This window comes from Oncorhynchus kisutch, unplaced genomic scaffold, assembly GCF_002021735.2.
Source record: "Oncorhynchus kisutch isolate 150728-3 unplaced genomic scaffold, Okis_V2 Okis04b-Okis11a_hom, whole genome shotgun sequence".
NCBI classification, from domain to species: domain Eukaryota; kingdom Metazoa; phylum Chordata; class Actinopteri; order Salmoniformes; family Salmonidae; genus Oncorhynchus; species Oncorhynchus kisutch.
In genome coordinates, this window is record NW_022261981.1 from 9,071,798 (window position 1) to 9,085,036 (window position 13,239).

Sequence of the window (13,239 nt, forward strand, 5' to 3'; positions counted from 1 at the left end):
CATGTACAGTGAGTACAGTATGCTGGACAGAGACATCTCCATGTACAGTGAGTACAGTATGCTGGACAGAGACATCTATGTACAGTGAGTACAGTATGCTGGGCAGAGACATCTCCATGTACAGTGAGTACAGTATGCTGGACAGAGACATCTCCATGTACAGTGAGTACAGTATGTTGGGCAGAGACATCACCATGTACAGTGAGTACAGTATGCTGGACAGAGACATCTCAATGTACAGTGAGTACAGTATGCTGGGCAGAGACATCTCCATGTACAGTGAGTACAGTATGCTGGACAGAGACATCTCCAAGTACAGTGAGTACAGTATGCTGGTAGAGATATCTCCATGTACAGTGAGTACAGTATGCTGGACAGAGACATCTCCATGTACAGTGAGTACAGTATGCTGGACAGAGACATCTCCATGTACAGTGAGTACAGTATGCTGGACAGAGACATCTCCATGTACAGTGAGTACAGTATGCTGGGCAGAGACATCTCCATGTACAGTGAGTACAGTATGCTGGACAGAGACATCTCCATGTACAGTGAGTACAGTATGCTGGACAGAGACATCTCCATGTACAGTGAGTACAGTATGCTGGACAGAGACATCTCCATGTACAGTGAGTACAGTATGCTGGACAGAGACATCTCCATGTACAGTGAGTACAGTATGCTGGACAGAGACATCTCCATGTACAGTGAGCACAGTATGCTGGACAGAGACATCTCCATGTACAGTGAGTACAGTATGCTGGACAGAGACATCTCTATGTACAGTGAGTACAGTATGCTGGGCAGAGAGACGTCAACTGAAGAGATGGAACAGAGACATCTCCATGTACAGTGAGTACAGTATGCTGGACAGAGACATCTTCATGTACAGTGAGTACAGTATGTTGGGCAGAGACATCACCATGTACAGTGAGTACAGTATGCTGGACAGAGACATCTCCATGTACAGTGAGTACAGTATGCTGGGCAGAGACATCTCCATGTACAGTGAGTACAGTATGCTGGACAGAGACATCTCCAAGTACAGTGAGTACAGTATGCTGGTAGAGATATCTCCATGTACAGTGAGTACAGTATGCTGGACAGAGACATCTCCATGTACAGTGAGTACAGTATGCTGGACAGAGACATCTCCATGTACAGTGAGTACAGTATGCTGGACAGAGACATCTCCATGTACAGTGAGTACAGTATGCTGGACAGAGACATCTCCATGTACAGTGAGTACAGTATGCTGGACAGAGACATCTCCATGTACAGTGAGCACAGTATGCTGGACAGAGACATCTCCATGTACAGTGAGTACAGTATGCTGGACAGAGACATCTCTATGTACAGTGAGTACAGTATGCTGGGCAGAGAGACGTCAACTGAAGAGATGGAACAGAGACATCTCCATGTACAGTGAGTACAGTATGCTGGACAGAGACATCTCCATGTACAGTGAGTACAGTATGCTGGACAGAGACATCTCCATGTACAGTGAGTACAGTATGCTGGACAGAGACATCTCCATGTACAGTGAGTACAGTATGCTGGACAGAGACATCTCCATGTACAGTGAGTACAGTATGCTGGGCAGAGATATCTCTATGTACAGTGAGTACAGTATGATGAGTAGAGACATCTCCATGTACAGTGAGTACAGTATGCTGGACAGAGACATCTCCATGTACAGTGAGTACAGTATGCTGGGTAGAGATATCTCCATGTACAGTGAGTACAGTATGCTGGACAGAGACATCTCCATGTACAGTGAGTACAGTATGCTGGACAGAGATATATCTATGTACAGTGAGTACAGTATGCTGGGTAGAGACATCTCCATGTACAGTGAGTACAGTATGCTGGACAGAGACATCTCCATGTACAGTGAGTACAGTATGCTGGGTAGAGATATCTCCATGTACAGTGAGTACAGTATGCTGGACAGAGACATCTCCATGTACGGTGAGTACAGTATGCTGGGCAGAGAGACGTCAACTGAAGAGATGGAACAGATACATCTCCATGTACAGTGAGTACTGTATGCTGGGCAGAGATATCTCTATGTACAGTGAGTACAGTATGCTTGGCAGAGATATCTCTATGTACAGTGAGTACAGTATGCTGGGCAGAGATATCTCTATGTACAGTGAGTACAGTATGCTGGGTAGAGATATCTCTATATACAGTGAGTACAGTATGCTGGGTAGAGACATCTCCATTTACAGTGAGTACAGTATGCTGGGTAGAGACATCTCCATTTACAGTGAGTACAGTATGCTGGGTAGAGATACATCAACTGAAGAGATGGAACAGAGACATATCCATGTACAGTGAGTACAGTATGCTGGGTAGAGACATCTCCATGTACAGTGAGTACAGTATGCTGGACAGAGACATCTCCATGTACAGTGAGTACAGTATGCTGGACAGAGACATCTCCATGTACAGTGAGTACAGTATGCTGGGCAGAGACATCTCCATGTACAGTGAGTATACCTGTAGTTATCTGTTAATAGTATACGCCTCAGAAACAATTAAAGAAATTAACATTTCCAATTATGTATAGCTGCTTTAATCTCTCTCTCTCAACATGACCTGATCATATCTCCTCATCTCACTAGCTAAGCCAACATGACCTGTGACCCTCAGAGACAGACAGAGAGGACCTGATCATATCTCCTCATCTCACTAGCTAAGCCAACATGACCTGTGACCCTCAGAGACAGAAATGATAAACTCCCACACAGAGACAGGAACTGGAAAGGAATACTGGAGATTCTACAAGTCATTGTGCTTTTGATTGGGTGCAGTGAAAATAGTGTGTGTGTGTGTGTTTCATTATGAGTATTGCACCTTACTCAATCTCAATTTCCTCAACTCCTCCTGGCTGTGTTCAGTGTGAGTGAGAGATATTCCATTATTGTATTAGTTGAGAAGATAAATGGTTGTTTGTCTCACGTCCTCTCCACCCTCACCCATGTGTCAGGGGCTTGCTTGTTAACTACACTGACTGCTCAGTTTGGCCGGGTGGCCATCTCTAGTTATACTCTTGGTGGTTCCAAACATCTTCCATTTAAGAATGATGGAGGCCACTGTGTTCTCGTGGACCTTCAATGCTGCAGACATGTTTAAGTACCCTTCCACAGATCTGTGCCTCGACACAATCCTGTCTCGGATCTCTACGGACAATTCCTTCAACATTATGTCTTGGTTTTTGCTCTGACATGCACTGTCAGCTGTGGGACCTTATATTGACAGGTGTGTGCCTTTCTAAATCATGTCCAATCAAATGAATTTACCACAGATGGACTCCAATCAAGTTGTAGAAACATCTCAAGTATGATCAATGGAAACAAGATGCACCTGAGCTCAGTTTCAAGTCTCATAGCGAAGAGTCTGAATACTTAAAGGTATCTTTAATAAATAAGGTATCTTTAATAAATAAGGTATCTTTAATAAATAAGGTATCTTTACGTAAATAAGGTATCTTTACGTAAATAAGGTATCTTTACGTAAATAAGGTATCTTTACGTAAATAAGGTATCTTTACGTAAATAAGGTATCTTTACGTAAATAAGGTATCTTTAATAAATAAGGTATCTTTAATAAATAAGGTATCTTTAATAAATAAGGTATCTTTACGTAAATAAGGTATCTTTAATAAATAAGGTATCTTTACGTAAATAAGATGTTTCTGTGTTTGGTTTAATATACATTAGCAAACTTTCTAAAAACCTGTTTTCACTTCGTCATTATGGGGTATTGTGATGTCATCATGGGGGTATTGTGATGTCATCATGGGGTATTGTGATGTCATTATGGGGTATTGTGATGTCATTATGGGGTATTGTGATGTCATTATGGGGTATTGTGATGTCATTATGGAGTATTGTGATGTCATTATGGGGTATTGTGATGTCATCATGGGGGTATTGTGATGTCATTATGGGGTATTGTGATGTCATTATGGGGTATTGTGATGTCATTATGGGGTATTGTGATGTCATCATGGGGGTATTGTGATGTCATTATGGGGTATTGTGATGTCATTATGGGGTATTGTGATGTCATCATGGGGGTATTGTGATGTCATTATGGGGTATTGTGATGTCATTATGGGGTATTGTGATGTCATTATGGGGTATTGTGATGTCATTATGGGGTATTGTGATGTCATTATGGAGTATTGTGATGTCATTATGGAGTATTGTGATGTCATTATGGAGTATTGTGATGTCATTATGGGGTATTGTGATGTCATTATGGGGTATTGTGATGTCATTATGGGGTATTGTGATGTCATTATGGGGTATTGTGATGTCATTATGGAGTATTGTGATGTCATCATGGAGTATTGTGATGTCATCGTGGGGTATTGTGATGTCATTATGGGGGTATTGTGATGTCATTATGGGGGTATTGTGATGTCATCATGGGGTATTGTGATGTCATTATGGGGTAGTGTGTGTAGATTGGTGAGGCAAAACATTTATATAATCCATTTTAGAATAAGGCTGTAACAAAATGTGGAAAAAGTCAAGGGGTCTGAATACTTTCTGAAGGCCCTGTAGGATGTGTTTACACGGTGCTTGTGCTCCAATGGATGCCTTCTTGTGGCATCAAGTCACCAATCTTGCTCCTCTCTATCACTGTCTCTCTCTCTCTGCGTGTCTCTCTCTCTGCGTCTCTCTCTCTCTGCGTGTCTCTCTCTCTGCGTCTCTCTCTCTCTCTGCGTCTCTCTCTCTCTGCGTCTCTCTCTCTCTGCGTCTCTCTCTCTCTGCGTCTCTCTCTCTCTGCGTCTCTCTCTCTCTCTCTGCGTCTCTCTCTCTCTGCGTCTCTCTCTCTCTGCGTCTCTCTCTCTCTGCGTCTCTCTCTCTCTGCGTCTCTCTCTCTCTGCGTCTCTCTCTCTCTGCGTCTCTCTCTCTCTGCGTCTCTCTCTCTCTGCGTCTCTCTCTCTCTGCGTCTCTCTCTCTCTGCGTCTCTCTCTCTCTGCGTCTCTCTCTCTCTGCGTCTCTCTCTCTCTCTGCGTCTCTCTCTCTCTCTGCGTCTCTCTCTCTCTGCGTCTCTCTCGCTCTGCGTCTCTCTCGCTCTGCGTCTCTCTCGCTCTGCGTCTCTCTCGCTCTCTCTGCGTCTCTCTCGCTCTCTCTGCGTCTCTCTCGCTCTGCGTCTCTCTCGCTCTGCGTCTCTCTCGCTCTCTCTGCGTCTCTCTCTCGCTCTCTCTGCGTCTCTCTCTCGCTCTCTCTGCGTCTCTCTCTCGCTCTCTCTGCGTCTCTCTCTCGCTCTCTCTGCGTCTCTCTCTCGCTCTCTCTGCGTCTCTCTCTCGCTCTCTCTGCGTCTCTCTCTCGCTCTCTCTGCGTCTCTCTCTCGCTCTCTCTGCGTCTCTCTCTCGCTCTCTCTGCGTCTCTCTCTCGCTCTCTCTGCGTCTCTCTCGCTCTCTCTGCATCTCTCGCTCTCTCTGCGTCTCTCGCTCTCTCTGCGTCTCTCGCTCTCTTTGCGTCTCTCGCTCTCTCTGCGCGTCTCTCCCTCTGTCTCTCTCTGCGCGTCTCTCCCTCTCTCTCTCTGCGCGTCTCTCTCTCTGTCTGCGCGTCTCGCTCTCTCTGCGTCTCTCTCGCTCTCTCTGCGTCTCTCTCGCTCTCTCTGCGTCTCTCTCGCTCTCTCTGCGCGTCTCTCTCGCTCTCTCTGCGCGTCTCTCCCTCTCTCTGCGTCTCTCTCTCTCTCGATCTGCGTCTCTCTCTCTCGATCTGCGTCTCTCTCTCTCGATCTGCGTCTCTCTCTCTCTCGATCTGCGTCTCTCTCTCGATCTGCGTCTCTCTCTCTCTCGATCTGCGTCTATCTCTCTCTCTCGATCTGCGTCTATCTCTCTCTCTCGATCTGCGTCTCTCTCTCTCTCTCGATGTGCGTCTCTCTCTCTCTCTATCTGCACGTCTCTCTCTCTATCTGCACGTCTCTCTCTCTATCTGCATGTCTCTCTCTCTCTATCTGCACGTCTCTCTCTATATCTGCACGTCTCTCTCTCTCTCTGCATGTCTCTCTCTCTCTGCGCGTCTCTCTCTCTCTGCGCGTCTCTCTCTCTCTGCGCGTCTCTCTCTCTCTGCGCGTCTCTCTCTCTCTATGCACGTCTCTCTCTCTCTATGCACGTCTCTCTCTCTCTGCGCGTCTCTCTCTCTGCGTCTCTTTATATCTCTATATGTGTCTCTCTCTCTATCTGCGTCTCTCTCTCTCTATATGTGTCTCTCTCTCTCTATCTGCGTCTCTCTCTGTGTCTCTGACGCTCTCTTTCTGCGTCTCTCTCGCTCTCTCTGCGTCTCTCTCACTCTCTCTGCGTCTCTCTCGCTCTCTCTGCGTCTCTCTCGCTCTCTCTGCATCTCTCTCGCTCTCTCTGCGCGTCTCTCTCTGTGCGTCTCTCCCTCTATCTCTGCGTCTCTCTCTCTGCGCGTCTCTCCCTCTCTACGCGTCTCTCCCTCTCTCTGCACGTCTCTCCCTCTCTCTGCGCGTCTCTCTCTCTCTCTGCGTCTCTCTCTCTCTCTGCGTCTCTCTCGCTCTCTCTGCGTCTCTCTCGCTCTCTCTGCATCTTTCGCTCTCTCTGCGCGTCTCTCCCTCTCTCTCTGCATCTCTCTCTCTGCGCGTCTCTCCCTCTCTCTGCGCATCTCTCTCTCTCTCTCTATGCGAGTCTCTCTCGCTCTCTATGCGTCTCTCTCGGTCTCTCTCGCTCTCTCTGCGCGTCTCTCCCTCTCTCTCTGCGCGTCTCTCGATCTGCGTCTCTCTCTCTCTCGATCTCGATATGCGTCTCTTTCTCTCTCTCTCTGCGTCTCTTTCTCTCCCTCTCTCTGCGTCTCTTTCTCTCTCTCTCTGTCTCTCTCTCTCTCTATCTGCGTCTCTCTCTCATCTCTCTATCTGCACGTCTCTCTCTCTCTATCTGCACGTCTCTCTCTCTCTATCTGCACGTCTCTCTCTCTCTCTCTGCACGTCTCTCTCTCTCTGCACGTCTCTCTCTCCCTGCGCGTCTCTCTCTCTCTGCACGTCTCTCCCTCTCTGTGCGTGTCTCTCTCTCTCTATGCGCGTCTCTCTCTCTGCGTCTCTTTCTCTCTCTCTCTGCGTCTCTTTCTCTCCCTCTCTCTGCGTCTCTTTCTCTCTCGCTCTGTGTCTCTCTCTCTCTCTATCTGCGTCTCTCTCTCTCTCTCTCTCTCTCTCTCTCTCTCTCTCTCTCTCTATCTGCGTCTCTCTCTCTCTCTCTCTCTTTCTCTCTCTATCTGCGTCTCTCTCTCTCTCTATCTGCGTCTTTCTCTATCTGTGTCTCTCTCGCTCTCTATCTGCGTCTCTCTCGCTCTCTCTGCATCTCTCTCGCTCTCTCTGCATCTCTCTCTGTGCATCTCTCCCTCTCTCTCTCTCTGCGTCTCTCTCTATGCGCGTCTCTCCCTCTCTCTGCACGTCTCTCCCGCTCTCTGCGTCTCTCTCGCTCTCTCTGCGTCTCTCTCGCTCTCTCTGCGTCTCTCTCTGCGCGTCTCTCCATCTCTCTCTGTCCTTCTCTCTGCGCGTCTCTCTCTCTCTCTCTGCGTCTCTTTCTCTCTATCTGTCTCTCTCTATCTCTATCTGTCTCTCTCTATCTGCGTCTCTCTCTCTCTCTATCTGCGTCTCTCTCTCTCTCTGCGTCTCGCTCTCTCTCTGCGTCTCTCTCTCTCTCTCTGCGTCTCTCTCTCTCTCTGCGAGTCTCTCTCTCTCTCTCTGCGTCTCTCTCTCTCCCTGAGTCTCTCTCTCTCTCTCTCTCTCTCTCTCTCTATATATGCGTCTCTCTCTCTCTCTGCCTCTCTCTCTCTGTATCTCTCCATCTCTCTCTCTCTGCGTCTCTCTCTCTATCTGCGTCTCTCTCTCCCTCTCTCTCTGCGTCTCTCTCTCTCTCTGCGTCTCTCCCCATCTGTGTCTCTCTCTCTCTGTGTCTCTCTGCGTCTCTCCCTCTCTCTGTGCCTCTCTGCGTCTCTCTCGCTCTCTCTCTGTGTCTCTCTCTCTCTCTCTGCGTCTCTCCCTCTCTCTCTGCGTCTCTCTCGCTCTCCCTCTCTCGCTCTCTCTCTGTCTCTCTCTGCATCTATCCGTATCTCTCTCTGTCTCTCTCTGTGTCTCTCTCTCTCTCTCTGTGTCTCTCTCCCTCTCTCTGCGTCTCTCTGTATCTCTCTCGGATTCTCTCTCTCTCTGGGTATCTCTCTCTCTCTGGGTCTCTCTCTCTCTGTCTCTCTCTCTCTCTCTGTCTCTCTCTCTCTCTCTCTTTGTCTCTCTCTCTCTCTGCGTCTCTCCGTAACTCTCGCGCTCTCCGTATCTCTCTCGCGCTCTCCGTATCTCTCTCGCGCTCTCCATATCTCTCTTGCGCTCTCCATATCTCTCTAGCGCTCTCCGTATCTCTCTCTCGCGCTCTCCATAACTCTCTCGATCTCTCTCCATATCTCTCTCTCTCTCGCGCTCTCCGTATCTCTCTAGCGCTCTCCGTATCTCTCTCTCGCACTCTCCATAACTCTCTCGATCTCTCTCCGTATCGCTCTCTCACTCTCCGTATCTCTCTCTCTCCGTAACTCTCTCAGCACCCCTCCTCCTCCCTCTTCCCTATTCTCTCTCTCCCCCGCATTCCCATCTCTCTCTCTCTCTCTCTCACACAAGGAGAGATGAGCTGCAGCGGCAGTAAAGGAGATATTCTCCGTGTGCTGAGCGTCTGCTTTCTGAGCTCCCCGGACTTTCAGTGTGTGTCTGTCGGTGAGCCAGCGAGAGCCCCGGACTTTCAGTGTGTGTCTGTCGGTGAGCCAGCGAGCTCCCCGGACTTTCAGTGTGTGTGAGCCGCTCTCTGCTTCACTGAGAGAGAAGGAGAGAAGGAGGAGCAGAAAAGGGGGAGTACCTGATTCCAGTCTCGCCCGCTGTGGGCTTAGAGGAAAAGGGAACATCTCTTCTGGTACGAAGGCAGCAGACAGCCAATGTGCCTCAACTATAGGAACTATACAACGACTGCCCTGCTGGGTGCTCTGGCTCTGCTTACTTCTACCATGACATAGCCTGCTCTTCTCCCAGGGAGACTAACCCACTAAGGGAACAGACATGCACGGTGGGCACTACCAGGGATCTATGCTGCTGTCAGGTCCTGTTCATCAGTGATTTACCACGGAGGTGAGGCTCTTTTCATATCTCAGTTAAACCCGGTGGTGCACATAGAGAGGAATGTTCAGATACCTCTGGATGGAAGGGGATGGTTCTGAAATTAGTGTTAGGTAGAGAATAAACTACGGGGAACTACAGAGAATAAACTACAGGGAACTACAGAGAATAAACTACAGGGAACTACAGAGAATAACCTACGGGGAATAAACTACAGGGAACAAACTACGGGGAACTACAGAGAATAAACTACGGGGAACTACAGAGAATAAACTACGGGGAACTACAGAGAATAAACTACAGAGAACTACAGAGAATAAACTACAGAGAATAAACTACAGGGAACTACAGGGAACAAACTACAGGGAATAAACTACAGGGAACTACAGAGAATAAACTACAGAGAATAAACTACGGGGAACTACTGAGAATAAACTACAGGGAACTACAGGAAACAAACTACAGGGAATAAACTACAGGGAACTACAGAGAATAAACTACAGAGAATAAACTACGGGGAACTACTGAGAATAAACTACAGGGAACAAACTACGGGGAACTACAGAGAATAAACTACAGGGAACTACAGGGAACAAACTACAGGGAACTACAGAGAATAAACTACAGAGAATAAACTACGGGGAACTACAGAGAATAAACTACAGGGAACTACAGAGAATAAACTACAGAGAATAAACTACGGGGAACTACTGAGAATAAACTACAGGGAACAACTACGGGGAACTACAGAGAATAAACTACAGGGAACTACAGAGAATAAACTACAGAGAATAAACTACGGGGAACTACAGAGAATAAACTACAGGGAACTACAGAGAATAAACTACAGAGAATAAACTACAGGGAACTACAGGGAATAAACTACGGGGAACTACAGAGAATAAACTACAGGGAACTACAGAGAATAAACTACAGGGAACTACAGAGAATAAACTACAGGGAACTACAGAGAATAAACTACAGGGAATAAACTAGAGAATAAACTACAGAGAATAAACTACAGGGAACTACTGAGAATAAACTACAGGGAATAAACTACAGGGAACAAACTACGGGGAACTACAGAGAATAAACTACGGGGAACTACAGAGAATAAACTACAGGGAACTACAGAGATTAAACTACAGAGAATAAACTACAGGGAACTACAGAGAATAAACTACAGGGAACTACAGAGAATAAACTACAGGGAACTACAGAGAATAAACTACAGGGAATAAACTAGAGAATAAACTACAGAGAATAAACTACGGGGAACTACAGAGAATAAACTATAGAGAAGAAAACTACGGGGAACTACAGAGAATAGACTACAGGGAACTACAGGGAACAAACTACAGGGAACTACAGAGAATAAACTACAGGGAATAAACTACGGGGAACTACAGAGAATAAACTACAGAGAATAAACTAGAGAATAAACTACAGAGAATAAACTACGGGGAACTACAGAGAATAAACTACAGGGAACTACAGAGATTAAACTACGGGGTACTACAGAGAATAAACTACAGGGAACTACAGAGATTAAACTACGGGGTACTACAGAGAATAAACTACAGGGAACAAACTACAGGGAACTACAGAGAATAAACTACAGGGAATAAACTACAGGGAACTACAGAGAATAAACTACAGAGAATAAACTACGGGGAACTACAGAGAATAAACTACAGGGAACTACAGAGAATAAACTACAGAGAATAAACTACGGGGAACTACTGAGAATAAACTACAGGGAACAAACTACGGGGAACTACAGAGAATAAACTACAGGGAACTACAGAGAATAAACTACGGGGAACTACAGAGAATAAACTACAGGGAACTACAGAGAATAAACTACGGGGAACTACAGAGAATAAACTACAGGGAACTACAGAGAATAAACTACAGAGAATAAACTACAGGGAACTACAGGGAACAAACTACAGGGAACTACAGAGAATAAACTACAGGGAACTACAGAGAATAAACTACAGAGAATAAACTACGGGGAACTACAGAGAATAAACTACAGGGAACTACAGAGAATAAACTACGGGGAACTACAGAGAATAACTACAGGGAACTACAGAGAATAAACTACAGGGAACTACTGAGAATAAACTACAGGGAATAAACTACAGGGAACAAACTACGGGGAACTACAGAGAATAAACTACGGGGAACTACAGAGAATAAACTACAGGGAACTACAGAGAATAAACTACAGGGAACTACAGAGAATAAACTACAGGGAATAAACTACAGGGAACAAACTACGGGGAACTACAGAGATTAAACTACAGAGAATAAACTACAGGGAACTACAGGGAACAAACTACAGGGAACTACAGAGAATAAACTACAGGGAACTACAGAGAATAAACTACAGAGAATAAACTAGAGAATAAACTACAGAGAATAAACTACGGGGAACTACAGAGAATAAACTACAGGGAACTACAGAGAATAAACTACAGAGATTAAACTACGGGGAACTACAGGGAACAAACTACAGGGAACTACAGAGAATAAACTACAGGGAATAAACTACGGGGAACTACAGAGAATAAACTACAGAGAATAAACTACAGAGAATAAACTAGAGAATAAACTACAGAGAATAAACTACAGAGAATAAACTACGGGGAACTACAGAGATTAAACTACGGGGTACTACAGAGAATAAACTACAGGGAACTACAGAGATTAAACTACGGGGAACTACAGATGAGTGATGATGCTGTTGTCTTGGTAACTGAGGAGTGGATGTTACATATCATTATTAAGAATGTATTTCCAGAACAGATATACAGCATCTTGTTTAGGTGTGGAGATGTTCGCCACAGATTTGACTCACTATAGGAATGTATTGTTCTGGTATGCAGGAAGAACAGAGACGACTGTTTCTGGCAGGGGCTGAATATCTAACGAGAGCTGTGTGTGTGTGCTGTGTGCTGTGTGTGCTGTGTGTGTCAGTCAGTTGACTGCTGCTCAGATGAAGCACCTTAACTGAAGAGCAATCTAGATTAGTGAACATGATGATCCAACCATCTCATTGGGGAGTGAGGGGGAGGAGGGGCAGTGACCATTTAGACCTCGCTGATTGTGATTGTCCTCCAGTTGCCACTCAAATAGCATGTCTCTCTCCCTCTAACCACCTCTCTACCCTTCAACTCAAAGAGCATGTCTCTCTCTCCCTCTAACCACCTCTCTACCCTTCACCTCAAAGAGCATGTCTCTCTCTCTCTCCCTCTAACCACCTCTCTACCCTTCAACTCAAAGAGCATGTCTCTCTCTCTCTCCCTCTCCCTCTAACCACCTCACCTCTCTACCCTTCACCTCAAAGAGCATGTCTCTCTCTCTCTCCCTCTAACCACCTCTCTACCCTTCAACTCAAAGAGCATGTCTCTCTCCCTCTCCCTCTAACCACCTCACCTCTCTACCCTTCAACTCAAAGAGCATGTCTCTCTCTCTCCCCCACCACCTCTCTACCCTTCAACTCAAAGAGCATGTCTCTCTCCCTCTAACCACCTCTCTACCCTTCAACTCAAGAGCATGTCTCTCTCCCTCTAACCACCTCTCTACCCTTCAACTCAAAGAGCATGTCTCTCTCTCTCCCCCACCACCTCTCTACCCTTCAACTCAAAGAGCATGTCTCTCTCTCTTCAGCCAGCTGGTTCTGAGGCTCAGTTCACAAACCCAAACCAGAGCTTCAGGACAGCACACAGAACATCAGACACAACAAAAAATCTAAGTAAACTTCAATGCTATTTGTCTCTAAACAGACAGTACATGGTGGCAGACTATCTGACCACTGTGACTGATAGAAAACTGAGGAAAACACATTGACTAGGTACAGACTCAGTGAGCACAGTCTGGCTATAGAGACCGGTCGTCACAGACAAACCTGGCTGCCCAGAGGACAGTCTGGCTATAGAGACCGGTCGTCACAGACAAACCTAGCTGCCCAAAGAGGACAGTCTGGCTATAGAGACCGGTCGTCACAGACAAACCTAGCTGCCCAGAGGGGACAGTCTGGTTCTCTGCCCGTCTCTCTGCCCGTCGGTCTCTCTGCCCGTCCGTCACTCTGCC

At 46.5% G+C, this 13,239-nt stretch overlaps 2 protein-coding genes across 2 annotated transcripts in view; one reads left to right on the forward strand and one right to left on the reverse strand.

Moving 5' to 3' along the window:
- The window catches only part of LOC116359717 (dedicator of cytokinesis protein 1-like), a gene marked incomplete at its 5' end in the record, with an annotated part of 464,327 nt that overhangs the window by 228,681 nt on the left and 222,407 nt on the right, over nt 1-13,239 (reverse strand).
- LOC109886118 (inhibitory synaptic factor 2A) overlaps nt 8,565-13,239 on the forward strand; it is a 66,623-nt gene continuing 61,948 nt past the window's right edge. Inside the window, exon 1 of the mRNA XM_031813155.1 lies at nt 8,565-9,150. The gene's annotated coding sequence lies outside the window, so the exon portion shown is untranslated. The remainder of the gene's footprint in view (nt 9,151-13,239) is intronic.